This window comes from Suncus etruscus, chromosome 8 (genome assembly GCF_024139225.1).
Source record: "Suncus etruscus isolate mSunEtr1 chromosome 8, mSunEtr1.pri.cur, whole genome shotgun sequence".
Taxonomy (NCBI): Eukaryota; Metazoa; Chordata; class Mammalia; order Eulipotyphla; family Soricidae; genus Suncus; species Suncus etruscus.
Genome location: NC_064855.1, coordinates 59,721,403 through 59,736,307, shown reverse-complemented (window position 1 = coordinate 59,736,307; position 14,905 = coordinate 59,721,403).

The following is a 14,905-nucleotide window of genomic DNA, read 5'->3' as shown; positions in this document are numbered from 1 at the left end:
TGTCTGATCATTTGATTTGAGGTTTTTTTCTAATCTCTTCTGCTGTGTAAAGTTGTTATGCATCTCATCTTCTAAAGCACTAATTCTATCCTCAGCTGCTGTTAACCTGTTGGAAAACTCATCCATTATGTTCTTCAATTCGTCTATTGAGTTTTTCAGACCTGTTATCTGATCTGATATTTCAGTTTGGAGTTTTCTGATTTCTGTCTTCATATTCTCTTGATTTTTATTAGTGCTCTGATTTATACTTTCTTTGATATCTGATAGCAACCTCCATATTTCGTCTCTAAACTCCATTTCTGAAAGACTGCTTAGGTAGTTGGTCGTTGTTGGGTCATCAGAGTTTCCATCTTCATTCTCTATGGTTGAAGTTGGTCTGCGTAGTCTCCCCATTGTCTCGCTTACGCTGTGGGTTTTTCTACGTGTTGTGGTGGTACTCATTGGCGAGGTGGAGTGCGCGGAGCGAAGCGCAGCGGAGCGGCCGCGCTCCGGCCCCCAAACACTCACCTCAGCCGAGGCAAGCCGTCAGGGGATGCCTGGGGAGGCCCCCAAGTGTCTGCCAAGCAAAGAAACCAGCACAATCCACAACTCCAACAGAAAACTCACAGCCCCAGCGAGACACGCCTTGAAGAGATTAATGCTGAATCAGGTCAAAGTTCCCAGGTTGATGCAGGCTGGGGGAGGTCCCAAAATGTCTGCCGGGCCTAGGGTCCAGCAGTCAGCCTGATCTGCAACTCCGGCCCCCAAACACTCACCTCAGCCGAGGCAAGCCGTCAGGGGATGCCTGGGGAGGCCCCCAAGTGTCTGCCAAGCAAAGAAACCAGCACAATCCACAACTCCAACAGAAAACTCACAGCCCCAGCGAGACACGCCTTGAAGAGATTAATGCTGAATCAGGTCAAAGTTCCCAGGTTGATGCAGGCTGGGGGAGGTCCCAAAATGTCTGCCGGGCCTAGGGGTCCAGCAGTCAGCCTGATCTGCAACTCCGGCCCCCCAAACACCTCACCTCAGCCGAAGGCAAGCCGTCAGGGGATGCCTGGGGAGGCCCCCAAGTGTCTGCCCAAGCAAAGAAACCAGCACAATCCACAACTCCAACAGAAAACTCACAGCCCCAGCGAGACACGCCCTTGAAGAGATTAATGCTGAATCAGGTCAAAGTTCCCCAGGTTGATGCAGGCAGGGGGAGGTCCCAAAATGTCTGAAGGGCCTAGGGGTCCAGCAGTCAGCCTGATCTGCAACTCCGGCCCCCCAAACACTCACCTCAGCCGAGGCAAGCCGTCAGGGGATGCCTGGGGAGGCCCCAAGTGTCTGCCAAGCAAAGAAACCAGCACAATCCACAACTCCAACAGAAAACTCACAGCCCAGCGAGACACGCCTTGAAGAGATTAACTGCTGAATCAGGTCAAAGTTCCCAGGTTGATGCAGGCTGGGGGAGGTCCCAAAATGTCTGCCGGGCCTAGGGGTCCAGCAGTCAGCCTGATCTGCAACTCCGGCCCCCAAACACTCCACCTCAGCCGAGGCAAGCCGTCAGGGATGCCCTGGGGAGGCCCCCAAGTGTCTGCCAAGCAAAGAAACCAGCACAATCAACAACTCCAACAGAAAACTCACAGCCCCAGCGAGACACGCCTTGAAGAGATTAATGCTGAATCAGGTCAAAGTTCCCAGGTTGATGCAGGCTGGGGGAGGTCCCAAAATGTATGCCCGGGTCTAGGGGTCCAGCAGTCAGCCTGATCTGCAACTCCGGCCCCCAAACACTCACCTCAGCCGAGGCAAGCCGTCAGGGGATGCCTGGGGAGGCCCCCAAGTGTCTGCCAAGCAAAGAAAACCAGACACAATCCACAACTCCAACAGAAAACTCACAGCCCCAGCGAGACACGCCTTGAAGAGATTAATGCTGAATCAGGTCAAAGTTCCCAGGTTGATGCAGGCTGGGGGAGGTCCCAAAATGTCTGCCGGGCCTAGGGGTCCAGCAGCTGACTATAATTTTCAAAGCTGATTTTTTTGTTTTGAAATGGAGAAAAATGGGTATCAGGCAAAAATTTTACTATTTTATATAAAGTGTTATATTAAAAAAGACTCAGTGATAATTATGTTTTCAAGGTAGTCAATATTAATTCCTCTGATTGGAATAGATCATTTCTTTTCCCAGTAATGATTTATATGTACATTTTATATTTACAAGTAAATTTAGTAGAGCATGATGTGTGTATTTGACGTTTAACAGTATTCATGACATTTTACTTGTCAAAAGGTTTATCTGTTCTTCGATGAAATTTTTACAAGCCAGCTGTCATCTCCCTAATCTTGCCTTGTCTTCACACTCTTAAAAACACTCTCTGCCCCTACAGAGATGCTCTGGTGATGCCATTCTCTGATTTATATTCTTCACAGACTTCCTATCACAGAGCAAACAAGTTTTAAACTGTGCTCTGCAGTTTTAACCAGTCTTCTGTAATTGGTGGTCTTGGTTTTTGCACCTATCCTAGGACGAAGCCTAGGATAGAGTTATTATGTTTCCAGAAGTTCTGCTCAGTCACAGTTGTCACACTCAGACCTTTGGAATTAAAGATCTTGGTTATTGTACAGATCGTAGACTGAAGCTTAGGCTAGGGTATTTCTTATTGGTCTCAGGATAAGTTCTGCCCAGTCATGGTTGTCAAAGTCAGTTTTCTGTAGTTAGCAATCTTGGTTTTTACTCTGATCAAAGGACTATGTGTCTTCTGAATTAATCTTACCGGTAGGTGATGAGATAGGACAGCCTGCTCTGAGATCAAGTTATTGACATTTCCTTGTTGTCATGATGTCATATCAAAACTGGCACAAGATGTTTCTAGAGCAATATTAAAAATTTTTCAGGGGGAGTTTGTTCCTGATGTGTTGCAGAAAGCTGTGTCAGTTCGATGCCTGGGATCTAGGGCTTGGGATTAGATGGTCGCTGTCTGATTACATGGAGCCTAAGTTGGATTCACATGACACATGTTCAGGTGGGAAGAGTTTCTGTATTATAAAATGTAAGGGTTCTTAACCCTAGTAATAAGAGCTTGTTTCCATACATAAAATTTCCCCTTTTTAGTGTGCTTTTGCAAAAGGAATGGTGCCATATTATATTGCTGTTGCATTTGGTGGTGAGAATTTCAGGCTACACAATCTCTGTGACCTGTTTTGACCTGAAATTTTAACCCAGGCCAGACATTTTCTTGTAGGTTTTTGTACCAAGCAGAACCAAAATGGATGAAGTTAAAGAGAAAACACACACACATATATAAAATAGAAGAAATAAATAAAATTAATTTAAAAAAGTAATTAAAGAGATAAAGTGATGTAAGAGACTACCTTACATTTGGGAATAAACAGACTAAGAGGTAGTATTACAGAGGCATTAAACATATAAAGGAAATATAGGCTTTCCCAGTAAGTCTTTTGAGATATTCTTGTGGGGGATAAAATTCAGGGTACATTTTCATCACACACCATGGTCTTGTTGAGTTTGAGAAATAATTTGCAGCAGAAAAGGATGGTGGAGTTCTTGCACTGGGGGTCCTTCTGGAGCAGAGTCTGGTCTCATGCCACAGTCCACATTTGGGGGAGGGTGTGAGAAGGAGGGCTACAAAGCATGAGTCAGCAGGAGTGTTGGTTTGTAGTTTCTTGCTGAGGAATGAGATGTGGGGCTGAGAGGGTGTCCTTTCACTTTGGGATTTAGGTGGTGGCTTATTGGGTCAGGAGGTCAGCCTCGATATCTAATTAGTTAAGAACTGAGGGTAAAGAGCATTAAATAAGGAGGTATATTGGATTGGGATGGGAGGAGTGAAGGGATAGAAGAGTTTCTGAAGAGGGGAGGAGGGATAATATCTAGGAGGGGCTATATACACTTTAGGCATGATTGTTCACAATTTGGGTTTGGCACTCAGAGAGGAGTCCTCTATCTATATACTCTTGCCTATATAAAGACATACATTAGTGATCTATTCTTAAATTGTTAGAGGTCTGACTCTCATAGGATGGGCCTGAACTTTTAAGAAATGGTTAAATTAAGATAAATAATTATCTTAAATATAGCTTAGAAAAGAGAGGAAGAGAGAACAAAAGATAAGTGAGAAGAGAAAGAAAAATAAGTAAATATAGTAAAAATAAATATAAAAAAAAATTGGGCCAGTGCGTCTGAGTTGAAAGGTTTCCCAATTTCTAGGCACTTTTATCACTGATGGGGTGGGACTTGATAAAAAAAGGATTCAGGGTTAGATAATGACTGGGGCATTTTTGGATATGCATAGTTTTCACATCTAGAGTACTAAGCAATGTGGTAGCAAGGCCTATAAAAGCTGGCTACCCTATGTAGTATTGTCTGCTGCATCTTATGTATTGAAATTCTTTTCTTTCCTAAAGAGAAACTAAGTGTGGGTTTTATTTCGATTTTTTTTTGTATGTCTATGCAAAAGGGAATGATGCCATATTACACTGTTGGTGCATTTGGGGGTAAGAATGACAGGCTATACAGTCTCAGTGACCTGTTTTTGACCTGAGCTTTTATCAGGACCTTTTGCTTCTAGAATTTTATACCAAGCAGAACCAAAACAAGTGAAATAAACAAATCTATATATAAATAAAAAAGATAAAAAGTTAAAAATTAATAATTAAAAGATCACTAATTACAGAAGACTGATTACAACAACCATGATGGAACAGATCTTCTAGAACCATAATGAAAGGCTCTATTCTAGACTTTGTCCTATGACCCATTGAAATACCAAATTTGTAGCTACAGAGGACTGATTTTGGCATCCACAACAGAGCAGGAAAAGCACCATAAAAAGACCTTGGGGTTAGATAATGAGCATGTCTGGAACCTATAGTTGCTCTCATGACAGTTTGCTTCAAGGGTGGAGAATTCCCTTTCTAACTTCTCCAATACTTATTGTACCTATACAAAAAAACAAAACAAAAATCAAAATAAAACAAAACAAGACTAAACAAAAAAACCCACAAAGCCTTGCCACATCAGCCCTTTATTTCTGTTCCTTTTTTTTTCTTTTTTCCCCTGTGGTTATTGTTTTGTGTAGTGGCCCCGATCTACAGGGGACACCAGTAAATATGTGGGTTACTTTTCTCGGAGGGAGTGCATGTATACAGAACAAATAACAGACACAGAGACAGACATGGATGGGAGAAAAATTCCGTTCATTGAAGCACAAGGCACAACTTAAATACCTTTTTGGGCCGGATTCTGCACATACGCATACAGATATGACATAGATACATTGAACAGGAAGGAATACCTAGATAACAGGGCCCATCGTGAATGGGTTGGAATGTACAGATAATGGGACCCTCTCTGGCAGGCCAGAACATACCAATAATGGGAACTTCAGATAAGTCAGACTCAGTTTCTCAGGGTTAAATTTCTATGCTCTTATTTTCTTTATTCAATCCTTAAATGATTACACTTACTTCTCAGGGCTCCCTGCTTTTTAGCAAAGTTCTCTGCTAGTTACAAGGGCAGTTTTGGTGATTTTTTTTTTTTGTTTTTGTTGTTGCTGCTGTTGTGATTTTTGTCATTGCTTGTTTTTTTTTTCCTTCTTTTGAATTGATATTTATAGCCTCTAGATTCTAGACGAATTCCTCCCAGCTTTTTTAATTTTTTCTTTTCTTTTTCCAAAAGAACCACAGAACTTAAATTATCTAGTTCTCTTATAAATTGAGGGGGGAAAAAGGATGGTAGCAGGAGCAACCAGTTGTATGAACACTGAATGGAAATAAAATAAATGATCAGACTTAGCACCAAACCCAAAGTCAATGAAACCAGAATCTATATCCAATCTACAGCAAGCAAAGGAGACCTGTTACACTAGTAATACACAAAGGAGACCTGTTAAACTAGCAGTCCATGCGGCAAAAGGAAAGGTATGGGATATATGCTGGGAACAAGGGTGGAGGGAGGACAATTCATCCTAATTCATTGTCACTATATACTTTAAATATTACTGTGAAAGACTTGTAATTCACTTTGATCACAATAAGAATTATAAAAATAATTATCAAGGGAAAAAAATTGGAACACTTTTTTTCTTCTAGTTTTAATACTTTTTTCCCTTTCATTGTGACCAATGTGAATTACAAATCTTCCACAGATATATTTAAGGTTCAAAGTGACAGTGAATTAGGGCCATACCCACCACCAGTTTTGCCCTCCCTTCACCCCGTCCCCGCATGTATACCATACCTCCCTGCTTTGCTCCCTGGATTGCTAGTGTAGCTGGTTCCTTACAGGAGCCCTCAAACTTTTTAAACAGGGGGCCATTTCACTGTCCTTCAGACCATTGGAGGGTCTGACTATAGAAAAAACAAAACTTATGAACGAATTCTTATGCACACTGCATATATCTTATTTTGCAATGAAGAAACAAAACAGATACAAATACAATATGTGGCCCACGGGCCATAGTTTGAGGACCACTGCGTGATTTAATAGGGTATCTTGATTCTGTTGTTGATGACTTTGGGTTTGGTGTTTGGGTCTGATAATTTTTTATTTCCACTCAATATTTATACGACTCTTTACTCCTGGTACCATCCATTTTTATTCCCCCTCCATTTATGAGGCAAAACAAAGTGATTCAAACCCTGTGATTCTTTTGGAAAAACGAGGGAAACAAAGATGCTGGGAGGGGTCTGCTAGGTTTAGGAGCTATCAATATCAATTAAAAGGAGAAAAGGAAAAAGAGAGAAAAAGAAAACAATCAGGCACTGACAAGTAATACCACAGCAAAAGTAAACACCAGCTAAAATGGCTACAGAGGGACAGAGAAAAAAAGGAGGGGGGGAAGTAAGGGGGTATGGCAGGCAAGGCTTTGTGTCTTTTTTTTTTTTTTTTTTGCATAAGCACAGTAAATATTGAGGAAATTAGAAAGGAAATTCCCTTGGCCTAAAAGATACCAGGTTTCTCCACTCTTTAAATATGGTATATTGCCATGGGAACGACTACAGGCTCCGGGCAGGCTCATTGATGAAACCCAAGGTCATTTTCTGATGCCAGGAAACGTTCTTCTCAGTTGTGGCTGACAATATCAGTCCTCTGTAACTGGAGATCTTGGTATTTACACGCTTATAGGACAAAGTCTAGGATTCAGTCTTTTTTATGGTTCTAGGAGTTCTGCTCCGTCACAGTTGTTGTAGTCAGTCTTCTGTAGTTAGTGATCGTGGTTTTTGCACAGATCCTAAGGGTATTGTCTTTCCTGTGGCTCCAGAAGTTCTGTTCAGTCCCGGTTGTAAAGTCAGTCTTCTGTAATTAGTGATATTGGTTTTTGCTCCATATCAAGGACGGAAAGACTTCTGATTTCATCTTACCATTAGGTAATGAGGTAGAGCTGTCTGCTCTTAGATCAAGTTGCTGTGTCCTCATTGTCAGGATGTATCAACCTGGCGCAGGCTGGTGCCATATCGGTATTAGGGATTCCCGGGGGTGGGATGGGGTGGGGTTTGTTTGATTCCTGGTGCAGTTGCAGGGATTTGTGTTAGTTTTACAGTTAGGGTCTGGGGTTCGGGGTTGGACGGTCGCTGTTCGATCACATGGAGTCTAAGTCGAGTCCCCACAACATATGTTCAGGGTGGGAGGTACCCCAGTATTATAAAATGGACGGGTTCTTATTCCTAGTAGATAAGAGCATGTTTCTATTCTTAAGTTTTCCCCATTTTTTTTATCTTGCCTATGCAAAAGGGAATGTTGCCATATTAAAGAAACTGACAGCATGGGCTTTATGATATAGTAGTAACATAGGTTGATTTGAGAAGAAAGAAGAGAAGAAAAGAAGAATGAAAAATAAAAAGGAAAGGGGAATAAAGAAAGAAAAAATGGAAAAAGAAAGGAGAAAAAAAGAAAAGAGAGAAAAAAAGGTAAAGGGATAATAGTATTTTGCAAAAAACATACTCAATTGGTGGGACCTGTAATATAAGTCTGTGGTGCATCATTGTCTGTTTAAGTGCTCTAAATGGTCAAATACTTGGGTCCTACTAGAAGACATAATCAAAAGGAAATGGGTAAGGTTGAGCACCGAATTTCTAAATTAGGATGTTCACCCTATACCTCCAAGAACCACCGTGGACAAAGAAGCTGAAGAGTTACTTTATACCAAATAAAATTAAGGCATAGAACATACTGCATATGGAGACCCTGGCTACCAGTAATATTCTGCACCTAGTTCACTTTGATCACAATAAAAATTATAAAATAAAATTATCAAGAGAAAATAATAATTGGAACACTTAAAAAAAAAACAGCTCAGAAACTGTCATTACTTTTTGCAACCACATGATGTCACTGTAGACAACTGGTCATTTTGACAAAGTTGCACTCTGCTTTGTAAGTCAAACTTTTTGTAGGGTAGTCTATAGAGGTGGACTATTCATTGTCTCTCTATCATCTAACTAAGGTTATCTGTATGAGTTCCTAGGGACACAACTCATGAAAATCACTTCTTCTGACCCAAGTAAAATCATTTCAGCTCTGGCAGCTCTGTACATGAACTAACTCTGGAGTTAGCTTTATGTGAGCTAGTCTTCTATTTCCCTCTGTCATTTTTTATCTTTGTAATGAGGCTTCTCACCCTTCTAATTTTTGATACACAAAGAGCCTTATAGCTTTTTTTTTTCTCTTAATGGCAGCTCCCCTATGACTTCCAAGGACCCTGACACCCTCCTGCCCTCTGTCCCCAGCTCCTCTCCCAACTTAAGTTCCCTTTCCTGGACAATTAAGATAAATTTTTATAAGTCTTAGGCATTGCATATAATTATTTATATCTTGCTTCAAGCTTTACAGTTTTATCAGAACATTCTGCAAATGTTTTGCAAATACAAATTCTTTCTTAATTTAAGACATTGCTATTTGGTGAAAGGGAAAATATATAGAAGCATAAAATTATTTTATAGTTTTATAAGCACACACAAAAAGAGGAAATCATTGTGCATGGAATGATGTTAGAGAAGTCATTGAAGCGAGGTTTGTCCACCTTATTTTTGGTGGTATTGTGACTGCAAAACTGGTCAGCAACTAACTGAGCTGGTCCTTGAATTTAATATGTAAAATTAGTATGCAAGACTCTGGATGCTTATGGTATTAAAGTTTCTTTGTCGTATTGCATAAGTATTTTTTTTTTTTTTGGTTTTAGGACCACAGCTCATGGTGCTCATGGTGACCCCAAGGATCATCCCACTTGGGCTCAATGGACCATATGTAATTATGTAATGTCAGGGATTGGACTCAGGTCAGCCTTGTGCAGGGCAAGTGACTTATCCACTATATTATTTATTGTGTTAGCCTCTTAAGTAGGAAGTTTTAAGTCTTTCCCTGATACACAGAACTTTCTCTTTTACCTGTATATGACATCACTCATCCTATTCCATGTTGCTCTCTGCTTTTCAGTGGATGATGTCACTTGTCCTGTCCCACACTGCTCTGAGATGACTTCTGTCCTTCACTGTCCTCCTCATCTGAGGTAAGATGCTCTATTGTCTGTGCTCTGTAACTCTATAGCACCACTGCTCTTTGTCCCTTTATCTTTTCATATTCTCTGGTTATGTGAACAAGAACTGCTGTTTTCCTGCTGACCTTTCAGACATAAGTGAGGGTAAAAGAGAATGTCAAAAAGGATGTTTCCTTCTCTGAACCAATTTTAATTTGTTTGCTCTCTCTGCCCATAGTCATTTCCATTATCCTTTAGTTGGTGATGATTTAACATGACTAAATTACTCAGCCAACACCACACATTTCCCTTCTACCTGCACCATAACAGTATGATTTTGATTTTTTTTCTGTAAGTAATGAAAGAGATCTTTAAGCAACTTAAATACAAATTTGGATTTCTTTCTGAAAGACAACATTTAAAAGTTCATTAAAGATAAACTATGGTAGAGAAAGACTGCTGGTACTGTTGCAGGAGCCCTCTTCCCCGAGGTTCAGTTATCTCTGCTTTCTTTCAGGAAACCATTCTTGTACCTTGGAATTCTGCATCTAAATGGTTTTGCAAGGTCCAGAGAAGGCTATTTTGCATCTTCAAATTACTTGACTGGCTTAGATTCCAGCAATGCTTCCACCAACTACTATGGCTCCATATCTTTTTGGCTATGGCATTTGGAAGGTTATTTTAATAACTTGGCTATTATCATAGTTTAGGTAAGGGCTTGAATCAATTAAATGTTAATTAAGTGAAAGAGAGTGGGTGATAATAAAATTTTTCTGAGGTAGAATTGATAGAAAAACGGTGTAGGAAAGAGAATGAAAAAAAAAAAAAAGAAAAGAAATTGGTAATAGACTGTGTAATTATGAGTACCAAAAAGAGAAGGATGGTCTATCTGTTTTGTCTTCTTTTTCTCTCAGTAGATCCTTTAATATATTGCTTTTTTTTTTTGCATACTCAGTACTGCTCAGGGTTCTGCACTCTTGGTTCTGCACCCCGATAGTACTCAGGAACCATATAAGATACTAGGGATAGAATTTGGGTCAGCTTCTTGTGAGAAAAATGCCCTAACTTCTAAACTATTGCTCTGACCCCTAATATACTTGCTTTAATTATATTAAATTCCCTGGTTGATAATTTTATTATTTTAAAATTTTATTAAATTTTGCCTTTTTTGGACCACACCCTATGTGCTTAGGGCTTAGTTTTGACTCTATTCTCAAGAATTTCTCCTGGAGTGCTTGGGGTACTATATGTGTGCCAACAATTAAATCTGAGTCATGAGTCTGTCCTCTTCCTACTTGCCAGTAAAACTCTTTCTTGATCTGTATTGTCTCTCTACTTGATTGGTTGTTTAATGGTAGTGGAACCAGACCTTTACAGTTGCATGGTCATAACAAATGAAAGGTCTTGAACGTTTGTAATTTTTTTTAAATTTTATTGAGACCAATGTGAATTACAAGTCTTTCACAGTTATATTTAAGGTACTTAGTGACAAGTGAATTAGGGGAATTCCCACCACCAGTGTGACCAGTTGACCTTTCTCTGTCACTGTTCCCAGCATACATCCCATACCTTGACCCTTACCTCCCTGGACTGCTAATATAACAGATCACTTTTGTGCATAGCTTGTTGTAGTTTGGGTCTCTTGAGTCTACTGTCATTGACTTTGGGTTGTATATTTAGGTCTGATCATTTTTTTATTTTCACTCAGTGCTCATGAGACTGCTTTGCCCCCCGGTATCATCCTTGAACATTTGTAATTTTATGATAAAATTTCCGTTTTTAGTGGATTTGTATCTATGTATTTTATTTACTTGTTTAACTTTTTTAATAGTATAACTTTATTACCTCCTTCTCCTATCCTTTGCAGGGCTTAAATGTTTTTAGTGACTTTTTTTTGAATATTTTAATGCTGTTAACTGTATCCATAACTTCCCTGCTCTCTTCCCTTTCTAGGTGAGAAAGGAAAGCTTGAGAGTTTGGTGTGGGAGCAAAGTCTTTTCCTCTGCTGAGAAAAGCACACACAATCTTTTATACTGGAGTGTAGGTATTTGTTACTGACACGATTATAGGTATATTGTATTATTAGTAAACTTCTTTACATGCTAGAATGAGGAGCTAATGTTCTAAGTTTTTTATGTTGAAATCAGTGGGTTTTCTAAAGGCAGAGCCTACAGAAATTTAAGGGACCCCAAAGCATTTTCATTCTCATACTAATCAAAAGGCAACCTTATAAAATTAGTAAAAATTAAATTTAAATGCTTCTAACTACTTTCTAACTTTCTTGACTTCTGCTCCATGTGAACTCCATCCAGAAACAGTTTCTCTAACTTAGATTTTTTTTCCTGCAATCTTAATTCTATGATAACTACTGGAAACATTAGTTTTCTTTACAAGGATGGGAGTGATAACTGCTTTTTACATGTTGGAGGTGAAATAAGAACTCAAAAAATTATGTGTCAGGAAATCAGAGAGATTGGAGTAAATATTGTTTCCACTCCAATACCAATATATATATATATATATATATTTTTTTTTTTTGGTTTTTTTTGTCACACCCATTTGATGTTCAGGGATTACTCCTGGATAAGTGCTCAGAAATTGCCCCTGGCTTGGGGGGACCATATGGGACGCTGGGGGATCAAACTGCGGTCCTTTCTTGGCTAGCGCTAGCAAGGCAGACACCTTACCTCTAGTGCCACCTCACCGGCCCCCAATACCAATATTTATTTTTTTCCCACCCCAATACCAATATTTATTTTTTTCCCACCCCCAATACCAATATTTCTAATATTTGTAAGACCTTATTTAAGTTCCAAGGATTTCCTATGTGAAATGAAATCTTGCAGTTTCTGCCTTTCCACAAAACCCCATTTATAATTAATCTATTTTTTGATCATTATTATTTTAACCTTTTTCCTAAATGGGTCATAAAAATGTACTAAATATGAGAACAATAACAATTTATTCAATTGTATAAGAATATATACATAATTTATCCTAGGGATCTCTTTTAATAAATATCTTTATTTAAGCACCATGATTACAAACATGTTTGTAGTTAGTTATAAAAAAAGACACCCACACGGGCCAGAACAATAGTACAGTGGAAAGGCTTTTGCTTTGTAAGCAGCTGATCCAGGATGAACAGTGGCTCGAATCCTGGCATTCCATATGGTCCCCTGTTCCAGGAGTGATTTCTGAGCGCATACCAAGGAGTAACCCCTGAGCATCACTGGGTGTGGCTCAAAAACAAAAAAATTCAAAAAAGGACACCCCATTTACCAGTGCAATATTCCCACCACCAATGCCTCCCATTTCCTTCCTCCTCCAACCTCGTCTGTATTTGAAACAGATATTCTATCTCTCACTCACTACCATTGTCATGATAGTTGTCAGCATGGTTATTTCTCTAACTGGACTCACTACTTTTTGTGGTAAGCTTCATACCATGGGTCAGTCCTTCCAGCCTCATCTCTATTGTCTCTGTGTATTATTACAATAATGCTTTTCAGTTTTCTTAAATCCCATAGATGAGTGAGATTATTTTGTGTCTTTCTCTCTCCTTCTGACTTATTTCACTCAGCATAATAGTTTCTGTGTCCATCTATATATAGGAAAATTTCATGACGTAATTTTTCCTGATGGCTGCATAGTATTCCATTGTGTATATGTACTACAGCTTTTTTTTAGCTACTCATCTGAGCTGTTTCCATATTCTATCTATTATAAATAGTGCTTCAATAAATATAGGTATGTAGAAGGTATTTTTGTATTTAGTTTTTGTGTTTCTAGGGTATATTCCTAGGAGTGGTATGGCTGGAATATATGGGAGCTCAATTTCCAGTTTTTTGAGAAATCTCAATATTGTTTTCCATAAAGGCCTGAATAGATGGCATTCCCACCCCACATTCTTGCCAGCACTGATTGTTCTTATTCTTTGTGATGTATTCCAGTCTCTGTGGCTTGAGATGGTATCTCATTGTGGTTTTGATTTGCATTTCCCTAATGATTAGTGATGGGGCATATTTTCATATGCCTTTTGGCCATTTGTATTTCTTCTTTAAGGAATTGTCTGTTCATTTCTTTTCTCCATTTTTTGTGGGGTTAAATTATTTTTTTTATTAAGTTCTGTCAGTACCTTGTATATTTTTGATATTAGCCTCTTTTTCTGATGGGTATTGGGTGAATAGTTCCTCTTATCCTGTGGATGGCCAGGAATCTTTTTTGTTTTGTTTTGTTTTGGGGCCACACCTAGTGACGATCAGGGGTTACTCCTGGCTCTGTGCTCAGAAATTGCTCCTGGCTTGGGGGACCATATGGGACGCCATGGGGTCGAATCGCAGTCAATCCTAGGTCAGTTGCATGCAGGGTAAATGTCCTACCACTGCACCATCGCTCTCCCCCCCACTTTTTTTAAATTTTTGATCAGGAATCTTATTTAATAGGAAGAAAACTCAAGGATAATGCATATAAAGTCCAGGTAAAAGGATGGGCTAGACATATAAGCAATAATGGTGGAAATGACAGATACATTTTTTGTTTGTTTGTTTTTGGCCACACCCAGTGATGCTCAGGGGTTCTTTTAGTTCTGCCTTCAGAAATTGTTCCTGGCTTGGGGGACCATATGGGATGCAAAGGATTGAACCGAGGTCCATCCTGGATCAGCCATGTGCACCATCTGGGCATAATTTTATTTAAAGGGTATGGTGACCTTTTTTGCCTCAACATTCTTTTTTTAAATTTTTTATTTTTAATTATGAGAACAAAGATGCAAAGAAAGAGGACAAGGTAAAGTTATAGTGGAAGGACAATCACCCATAAACAGAATTCTCAGAAGAAATCCCCTTGCTGATACCTTAATTTTGAACGGTCAGCCAAAGAACATTAAGAAAAATAAAACAGAACCCATGTACAATTACTTTGTCCCTCAAGTCCCCAGATTGTAGTACATTATAACATTTATTAGCAGTACACAAAGCAATCTAAAGCCATAAAATATATATATACATATTTTTTTTTATTTATTTATTTTTTTTGGTTTTGGGGCCACACCTGTTTGACGCTCAGGGGTTATTCCTGGCTATGTGCTCAGAAATCGCCCCTGGCTTGGGGGGACCATATGGGACACCGGGGGATCGAACCGCGGTCCTTCTTTGGCTAGCGCTTGCAAGGCAGACACCTTACCTCCAGCGCCACCTACCCGGCCCCACCATAAAATATATTAACTGAACATTGAAGGCATAGTATTTTTTTACATTTGCAAGCACATGCATATTAATTTAAGTTAACCTCAAAAGTTTAAGTGTTTCTTTTTTTAAGGATTAGAATCAAAGGAGCACAGTAAAAATGGTGTTAGAGTGGCAATTATTGTTTGCATAGGCCCACCAAAATATGGGGGACATGGAAAGGAAAAGCCTTGACCTAAATACAAGGAGACCCTACCCCTAAAGTTT